The sequence below is a fragment of the Cupressus sempervirens genome, chromosome 1 (assembly GCF_028749045.1).
Source record: "Cupressus sempervirens isolate cs-2001-9-10 chromosome 1, ASM2874904v1, whole genome shotgun sequence".
NCBI classification, from domain to species: domain Eukaryota; kingdom Viridiplantae; phylum Streptophyta; class Pinopsida; order Cupressales; family Cupressaceae; genus Cupressus; species Cupressus sempervirens.
The window spans coordinates 264,569,209-264,580,200 of NC_143118.1; positions in this window are offsets into that span (position 1 = coordinate 264,569,209).

A 10,992-nucleotide genomic window follows, 5' to 3' on the forward strand; every position below is an offset into this window, starting at 1 on the left:
CACTATTCTTTTATCATAAAGTGTCTTAACTTGTAGTTGCAACTTTTGATTTCTGAGAGATGCTTCCTTCCTGGTCTTAGTCAATCCTACCAACTCATCCAATCTTTCTTGCATGTCATCAATAATGTCCTCATCATATTTTTGGATATAATTATAGAATCCCACCAAATTGTTCCAAGGCATCCTTGCCTAGATTCCATATACAATATCAAAGGGTGCTACTCCTATGGCCTTTTTACAATGACCTTATCAGCCCATATTGCTAATTGTAATTTAGAATCCCAGGCTTACTTATTATCATCCAGTGTCCTTTTTATTACTTTCAACAAGCTTTTATTAGTGGATTTAGCTTTTCCATTTCCTTGTGGATGATATGGAGATGATGCTGATCTTGTAATCCCATACTTATCACAAAATTTTATCAATTCCTTAGATCTAAAGTACATTGCATTATCTGTTACAATCCTCTAAGGACAACCAAATATGGAAATGATGTTATTTAGCAAAAAATTATTGACGACCTTGCTAGTTTCATTTCTTATAGGAATTTCCTCTACCCATTTTGCAAAGTAATCAGTAGCAACCAATATCCATGAATAACTAGTAGTAGGCTTAGGAGAGATTTCTCCATTGTTGGAATGGTACTTGAACTTTCAGTAGTTTTAATGGAGTATTTCCTAAAACTTTTAACTTACCTACAAATCTCTGACAGGCATCACATTTTCTAACCATCATCTAAGCATCTTTGAAGAGGGAAGGCCACCAAAATCTAGCTCTCATCACTTTGTGTGTAGTAGTCTTGGCCATATAATGCCCTCCACAGACTCTAGAATGCATTTCCTTCAATATTTCTTTTGATTTGCCTTGATCAACACATTTTAATAGTACTCCTTCAAAGTTTCTCCACCATAAATCATTCTAGACAATAATATATCTGATGGTTGTAACTTGGTGCTTCTTTTTTCATTCTCAGTCAAATGGGAAGGAACTTCCATATGTTGTAGATAATCAATGACACTAGTATACCTTTCACAATGATTCATATCACATAAACCTAATATAAGAACATCTGCTACTATATTGATTTCATTAGCATCTAAGTTGGATTGAGCCATAAGCTTGGCTAGTACTTGACCTCTTACCAATTTTGTGATTTTAATTTCAATGTTAAATTCTTGGATCCTATTGATCCATCTACATCTCCCACCTAATACTTCCTGTTGAGAAAATATGTCCTTGATAGCTGCACTAGGTACAAATGCAATAACAATGGCACCTACCAAATAACACCTAAAAACCTTAATGTCCTTCACCAAGGCATATGCTTGCTTCTCCTTTATCTCATATTTCTATTCAACAGGCTATACTGATTTACTGAAGAAAGCAATAGGTTGTTCATATCCTTCCTCATTCTTCTATAACAAGACTACAACTACAGTATGGAAAGATGTAAAAGAAAATATGTGCATTGGTTTTGCATAATGTGGATTCCTAAGGATTGGAACATTCTTTATGGTAGTTTTAATATCTTGAAATTCCTATGAAGTTTCACCATTCTAGTTGATAATAGCTCCTTTCTTGAGAATTTTTGAAATGAGTGTACTAATCTCAAAAAAATTTGTAACAAATCTCCTCAGGAAGTTTTCTTGCCCAAAGAAAGATTGTATTGCTTTTACATTTTTTGGAATAGGCACCTTGTCAATGGTTTCCACTCTTTTAGGATCTATCTTTACTCCATCCTTTGATACTATGTGTCCTAATAATTTACCTTCAGTTAACCCAAATGTACGTTTCTTTGCATTTAAAGATACCCCACATTCCAAGGCTTTGATAAAGATCTTTTCTAGATGTTTGGAATGATCACCAGCTTTCTTGGAATATGTTGTAAGGTCATATTAGTATACCACCATAAATTTATCAATATACTCATGGTATGCTACATCCGTAGCTCTTTGAAAAGTGGCACTTGCATTGATCAAACCAAATGGCATCCTCACATATACATAGGTTCTCCATGGAGTTATATAAGCTATCTTAAATTATTCACTCTCCTTCACAAGGACCTAATTGTATCCTAAAAGCCCATCAACATAGCTTCCATATTTGGTAACCCATAGTTGTCCTTCGGGGATGCAATATTTAAATTTATGAAGTCTACACATAATCTTATGTCCCCATTCTTCTTTTGTATAGGTACCAAATTTGAAACCCACATGGAATGCCTAACTGGCTTAATTATCCCTCCATCCCTTAGCTTCATCAACTCCTCTTGCATTTTGGGGGCTAAAGTGGGATTTACTGGTCTTTGTTTTTGTCTGAAAAGTTTTACATTATCTTTTAGTGGTATGACATGTTGCAATAGATCTTCCCTATAAACCTTAAGGTCATCATATGACAATGCAAAAACATGTATGTACTTCCTCAGCAAATCAATTAGTGGTTTTCTAATTTCAGCAAGAAAGTTGCCCAATATAAACTTTCTTGGGAACCTCATTAGTACCAAGATTTACTTCTTCTAATTCTTGAGGCTTAGGGTCCCTAGTTCCAAGTTTTAATCTATCTTGATTATCAAAAATATTCTCTAAAACCACTAACCCCTTAGGTACCTTTTTGGGTTTCAACTACATAATATCTTGTCCAAAAATAGTTTCCTTACCATTAATGGTTTCAATTAAATCACTACCATCCATTTCTTGACCATGGTAATTGTCCTCACTTAACATGAAATTTAGAATATCTTTATCATCTTCAAAGACTTGCCAATTTTCAATATTGCCAGGTAGTGAAGGCATATTTTGAACCTCTATCTATGAAATTCCTGCAAATGACATTTCCTTAGTCTTGATTGCTACATTTGCAAGTAGGTATGTCATTTTATTTTGGCTTTTATCACTCCATGAAATACCAAATGAATCAAAAAAATCTATCTATTGCCATACTGCATTTCTATTTTGTTTCAACCTTTTGTTTTTCGAAGCATAAGTTTCCTTAATTTGTGAGATAACTAGTTTAGAATCACCTATGACATTCAACTTTTTGATTCCATGGTGTGTGGAAATTTTTAATCCTAACATAAGAGCTTCATATTTTTCTATATTATTAGTACAAGAAAAGTTAACAGTAAATGCATATCTAAACGTATTCTTTTTAGGAGAAACAAAGACTACTCTTGCCCCTGAACCATCTTTGGAACTAGCTCCATCAAAATACATGGTCCACAAGACTAGTGAATCCATACAGCATTCAACTTCATGTTCAATTATAGCTAGCAATTTTTGTACTTCTTTAATGATCAATTCTACCCTTAAAGCATTCACACTAGTATCTAAGAAATAAGTTGGATCCTTATCAATTCCTTCTCCTAGAATTTTATTGACCCTTGGCTCTCTATCTACCCTAACTACCTTATCACCTATATGGAAAGTTCCATAAGACAAGTCACATTTTAGACTACCTCCTATATTAGCATTCCACTTTCTAGAGAGCAACATCCCATAATGTGGGGGGATATTAACCACAAGGACTAACATGGTCAATTCTACTTCAGGGTATGTAGCTAACTTGAATGGTAGTGCATTGATAATACCTATAAAGTGGCTCTCTAACATCCATACCTCTACATCTACCTTGTTTAGTATCTACCTTTAGACCTAAAGCTTCCATAACTTTAAAAGGCATGATGATGTTAGATGCTCCTAAATCTATCATGCAATTCTTTAGGGTTTTTCCTTTTATGATCAAACTAAGAAAAAATGGGTCAAGATCTTCTATGTAGGCTATTGATGAATCATCCAAAACTAGTTGAGGGATTTGGGATATAATACCATTATCTTCTACCACTACTATGGTTTTCTAAATGACATTTGGTTCAACCATACTACTATTATATCCTATCCCACCCAACCATGATAAGGCCTTACTCTTGTGCTCCTCGATTCTAAATAATTTAGACAAAGGTACTTTGACAGTAATTTGTGATAACATCGATATCATATCAATAGGCTCAAACATAGTGGGCTTTACAAGCATACTTGGAGTGGAAATCCTTTGAATAGTAGGTACTATGATCTGCTTGTATAAATCAAATGCTAAATTCTTTTCTCACACTACTATTCTAGGGGTATCACTTGTTTGAAATTACACTTTCTTTTTAGGCTCCCACTTCTTGACTTTACTATATTTGGTATTTGCTATCTCAGTATGAGTTCTCTTGCTCTCATCCTTCATCTCATGTGTAATATCCTTGATGAATATACCAAAAGATTTTCTAGCATCATTTCCAATTGTCCTATTCCTCAAGTTATAGTTACTAAGCAGTTGAGAAATCATTTCTGCAGTGATTTTGTCAATCTCCTCCTTTGAAGACATTCTCAAATTTATACTATCAACATTTGAGGATACATTACATACCTTTTCTTTATCATAATTTTCATCATCTAAGAATACTTGTTGATGATGTAATTGGTAAGCAATTCTCTGACTAGTAATATCATCCTCATGTTCCTCTAAATTAGAATCTATAAAATCATCACATGTGCCTACCATATTACAACTTACATCATCATGGCTATTTTCTTCTTCTTCTTCATGTTGTGTACTTTGATCTAAAGAAAATGACTGAGCAACTATACAATAATCTATAGAGTGAGGTGATTGACATATGACACACCATGGTACATCATCATTCATATTAATAGACCTTCTCTACAGAGGATCTAGTTTACCCATTTGGTTGGGAATTGGTTTACCATCCTTCCATTGAGTGGTATAGGGGTAATTTTGCATTCTTGGCCATCTATTAAAATGATTATTATTTTACAAGGCCTTATCACTAACATTGATTTTGTTTGAATTGAAATTTTATGGATTAAACTTCTTTAATAAGTCATGTACTTGACCTATTGTGGGTTCTTTGGGCTTGTTTCCTACTGGGACTTTATCATTTTTTTTCTTGTTATTCTTGGGATTGAACAACTTTGGGTCATCCCTTCTTCCTAGCTTATCAGATGCTTTTCTAATATTTTCAATATTTACTACAATTCTAAAAGCATCTCTTAAAGTTTTAGGTTGTTTGTCCCTCAATTGATAAGTCATCTTGCTATCAAAAGCATTAAAACATGTTGTAAGACAAACATCCTCATTCAATCTCATAATCTGAAACAACTTATACATTCCCTTTTGAAACCTTACATAGAAATCAAATGTAGATTCATTAGGTTTTTCCTTGATGTTATTGAATTCATTCAAATTAAATCCAACATTAGTATTGTCTCCATATTGTTCTTTAAACAATTTTTCCATATCAGTCTAGAAACTAATATAGTCATTTAGTAATCTTCTAAACCAATCCCTAGCATCCTCAATCAATGAATGTAGAAATAATTTCATCCCCACATCTTCATGCTCAACTTCAAAGTCATTTAACATATCTATAAAGACTCTTAGGAGTTCCTCACCAGTGACAACATTGTTTCCAAAGAACTTGATGACTTTATCCCTTAGATCAAAAGATATGGGATGAGGGAAACTAGGAATCCCTAAAAATGATATTTTTCTAAAATTTTTCATATATAGGTTTTTTTTTTTTTCTGAAAACCAACAGTGTTGGATGTGCTTGTTATATTAGCCTAATTATGGGCAATATTTTGTGATTGTTGTATTTGGACAATAGGGATCTGAATACTAGTGGTGGATGAAGAGAGAGGGGTAGACTGAGACATAACCTAACTAAATATTACTAGTCCACAAGTAGGCATGAAAATTGTAGTTTGAATAGACAAGTTGGGCTAGGAAGCTAAAGCAAAGTTAGACTTAATGAGCTGAATCTTTCTCCTAGTTTCTACTACTTGAGCTTCATTCTCAACCTTCTCAAGTTCTTTTGCCAAATCCTCTTTCTCCTTTCTAGCTTTTTCCATATCAATGTCTAGTTTAGACATGGGAGGATTTATAGATTTGTTTAATGCAACTTGGGGTTCACTTATTTGGATTCCTATAGCTTTTCCCTTTCCCTTATCTATGGGTTTCACAGGAGGTTCTACAGGATCTATTTGGATAGGCTTGTAGGCTTGTACTTGAGAAATGATAGGTTCTTGCCTATGGCTCATGAGCTTTTCTTGTTCTAGAACCTTAGATCTTAAATATCTATATCTACAAACACATCAACATGAAGGACTGAGGTCCTTTCTTTTAACTTCATATTTTGTTCTTTCAAAGCAACCATCCTTCTAAGTAGGTTATCTCTTTTAATAATGGTGTTTGAGGTGGCTTTCTCTCTTTCTCCAAACAAACACGCTTGACATCCTCTTCTACAACCCATTTCTTTAGGACTTCTATCTCTGAATATACTTATTTAGGGTCGACAGAAGCTGCTTTTGAATCATTAGGATCATCAAGATCTATAGGATTGGTCTTTCTTGAATCCTTAATTATATTCCCATATCCTAACTTATGATTCATATCTAATCTATGAAACATATCTCCTACTGAGGAAACATTCTTATCATTATAAACTCAATCTTCTTATAGTGGGGTACTAAATATCCACCCCAAAAACCTCATAGTTTCTAACTCAAAACTCAATGAGGAGGATTCCCTTCCTACCACTAGTTGGTATTGAGGGTAAACTAATTAATTTCCCCTTGGTTTCCATGTGGGATTTGGATCTACTTTCTTTTTTCCTTGATTCTTCCTAACACCTTGGGGTAGATCAGTGTATAATGGTACATCAAGATTGGCCCTTGTGTATGCTCTTGTATTTTTCCTTTTATCAACTATTAAGAGGGATTTGTTATTAAATAAACACTAGCTCCAAAACCTTTATTGAGTTTCCACCCTATTCTAGGGACAATATGATAGGAAAATAGGTTTTGACTTCAATATAAAGAGACAAGAAAATGAGCAATTACTTTGTAACACAAAATCATAAAAATACATGATTGGTTCTATTGCCTAATAGATAAGACACTTCAAAAAGGTTGTGTACATCAATGTACACCTATGGCACTAGCGTTGTCTGTCTGTATATATATATCTCTCTCTCTCTCTTTAAATTCTCAAGGTTTTTCAATGAAATAGGCCCATTATAACCACAAGTAGTACTACAAAATGATTTGACACACACGTACTTAACATGACCAAAGAAATTGCAATAAATTTTACATACACACGTGTTAAGCGAGTCCTCGGTAGAGTCACCATTTTGTTGGTGTTTTTCAACTATTAAGTAACAAAATAGTTAATACCAAGATAATAAAAGAAAAAATAAGTTAACGATCAAATACTTCCTATAAACAATTGAATGTGTCTCTTTTCTAGACCCAACTGCAATGAAATCAAGATAGATTTCCTACTCTTTAGGCTCTATAGAACCAAGGTGGGTGTACCTAAGGGATGGAAGATATTTTTTATACAACATCATACACATATTTTTCTCATTACATGATACTTTAAGATAATACACATCGCTTATAAGTAGATTTGGTTACAATTCTTCTCAGATTTACAAGTATTTCTAGCAATACTAGCTAAGTAAGGCTTAGAGATAAAATGCAAACAAGTGTTGACCAACATTTATATCTTTCAAATAGTAAAGTGAAAATTGATTTTGAATTTGAGCTTGATGCTTGCCTATGGTTTCTTCATATATAGACTAAATTTGACAGATCAATGCCTCCATTAGGATTCAGAGTTCACTCAATTCCTAGATCTGATTGATTGCTTTACAATCAATATTATCAAAAGTTCTTAGTAAAAATAATACTTACAAACATCCTTACTATTACCATGGAGACCCTATAGATATCACTAAAGCATTTATTTAATTCATTGAATTGATAGCAATAGTGAATTGACATACAATTTGATTTAATTGCATTCAATTGGACAAGCTTTGCTTATACAACTTCATAATAACTGGGTACAATTGGCATGAAACTCAAGATGAATTGAGATGAAACCACAATATCCTACAAGACAAAATGTATTCTCAAATAATTGTAGAGGAATACCTCATAATGTTCACATCAAGGTATTGGACCGAATAGACTTAAAGAAAACCTTAATAGAAGCTAAAAATAATACAACTATTCAGACCCTTTCTCTAGCCTTTTAATCTCACTTATAAAGGGTGAGATGCAACAAGCTTTAGGCTTAGAGAAAATAACAACTGTCATTTATGACAAACAAAAAGATAGAATTTTGTGTAACTAAAAACTTATACATTAGAGTATTCTTTTGGTGGGCCCCTCTTCTATTACATCTCCAAATGATATGGATTCCATGACTGGCTCTTGTGCTATTCTGATTCCTCAGAATATATAGCTATAAAACTTGAAAATGCTATGTCCTATTCTAATATTCACAAGTTAACCTCAACTTAGGGATCTCCACTGGCTTCATCATGAACTAATAAAACCACATTTATTCTTGTTTCTTCCTCTTCCATGTCATCATTTTGGGCCTCTGAACTTGCAATTGCAATTGGTTGCTTGTCTTTGTCCTCCTCTTTCCTCTGATCTCCTATAGGTGTATCAATGATCTATATTTCATCTTGATCCATCTCATCATTATCACTTTCAACTTCCTCCCACTACTCATCAAAAGCAATATTTGACATCCACTTGTCAAAAAATGGGTCATCTATCTAGTTAAATTGTAGAATATCATTTTGCTTCTTGATCACATACTCAACCACTTTGTCAATGCTAAAAAAATCTTGTTTTAAAGAATTAAAGAATAATTGGACCTTCATAATTTCCTCTATTGTGGTTGCCTACCATGCATGTCCATTTTCATTAATGACTCTATTTATTCTCAAACAAAACAAATCATCTAATTCTTTGGCCCATTCATCCTTACTTTTCAACCTATTCTTCTTATCCAAAGAAAATGGGAATAAATATATTTTTTCACTTCTATACTTATCCAAGTAGCTAACAATTCTTCTCTACAACTCAACTCTTTTATCATCAAATTCTAAAAGATCATTAGTAACATCATAAGTTTTTTCTATGTGGTAATGTGAAAACTTTATGACAAAATAACATAAAAAATTGACCTCTTTCCTTCTCTTGCTCCACTTATTGACAATGGGTTTCAAAATTTCATCACTTTCTTTTATTTCTCCCATATGTTTATTACCCTTGCTAATTGATCCTAAAACAATGGCCATTCAATTTTATTAACCAAATACATGAGAGCCTTTCTCAGTTTGTCCTCATACTGCACATTTAACTCTACATGTAAGGCCCACAATTTTTTCTTCTCTTCTTCAAAATCTTCAGCTATATAATACTGTGGCCTCTATGGTGTGTTAGGAATCTCAATGATAGGAGTGGATTTAAAAGGTTCCACTAGTGGGTGAGGGTATGTGATCGTTGGCCTGAAGACTATCCCCTCATTTTATTTTAATGTTCAATTCTTTTTTGAGCATCTTTATTATAGGCCTCCAAAACTTTCTCATACTTATCCTAAAATGCTAACCTTTCCTGCTCATCTCTCTCTATAGTGGCCAAAGCTAGCTTAGATGTACCAAAATTCAAATGTTTAGCCTCCACATTGGTTGTATCTTCTACCCTCTTCACAATTATATTGCCCATTATTCTAGTATCATCTAATTGTGAGGAAACGGTCTTGGATACTTTTTTTATTAACCAAATGACTAACAATACCAACTACTTTTACCATCTATCTCCCCTCTTCAAGGGTCAAGTTCTTAAATTCTTGTGTCATCTCCTCCTTTATGTGGTTTTTTGTATCTTGTTCCTTCATTTCTGGATGTTGTACTCTCAATTTTTTGCACCTTTCTTATAAAACCCCTATATTTGTTCTCCATGCAAATTGATAGAAGGTTCTTGACTTAACAAAATCATCTTCTAACAAAAAATTGTGGCTAGCCTATTCTAATACAGGGTCTAATTCCCTTGCTTTGTAATCTGCCACTATCAAATCAAGGCTTGGCATTGGAGATTCTTGATGATTTCCCTCTTCTAGTTCTACTTGGGTAATAAATACTCACACTTGGGACCCCAGCTGTTCCACTTGCTCTCTAGTGGGCTCCTCTTCTCCAATTTGCAATGGGGAGTGGGTAGGTGAATATTCCTTAATGTGAGGACGTTGTTCTTTTATTATTATTTTCCTCTTGGTTGAGGGCTCATTAGGCCTCTCTTCCAAAACAACACTAGGTTTCCTCCAATCCTCCTAGCTGCTACAATATCTTAGTTATTCCTACTTTTAGAGGCACCTAATAGGGAAATATGTGAGGGGTCCTTGGAAACCATAAATTCTAAAAATAGTTGAAATAGAGTATGGTATAATATCTCCCCAATTGTGTGATTCTTTCAAACTAGAATGGACCCAATAAAGTTTATTAATGCCCTAGGGATTCTAGGCTCGTTACTTAATAAGAGACACTTTAACATTGAGGGAAAATACCTATTAAACTTGACGAAACTAGCATTTTCAGCATCTCATGTCATATCTACACTCCATAATTGAATTGGTAGAGCTTCTCCCTCCTATTCTCTATTCAAAACCATTTCTTTCCCAAAATATGTTACACCTTTAAACAAGAGCATATGCATCAGCAGTGAGTAGTGACCAAAAGTTTTTTCTACCTTGCCCTAGACAATTTCAACTAGGCCTATATGGAATTCTTTTGCTAAATAGGTGAAATAAAAAATAATATCAACACCAAAAGAAGAAATTTGAGCCATCATATACATCAAATTTATAGGCATGACATTCTAATCATCCTCATCGAAAACCCTACACAAAGTCATATATATCTCCATAACCCAAGAATTTAAATATTCCTTTTTAAAAGGTTCCCTAATAGATGCCATGATTATTGGAAAGTTCCCAATTGTACCTATGTGTGCCCTCAGTGCACACCCTGCCTAACCCTATCCCTTTTAGATAGATATTCCTTTTCCAAATCTTATAGGTTAATAGGTATATGATAATCTAAAAGTGGCTCTAGATCAAAAACTTCTC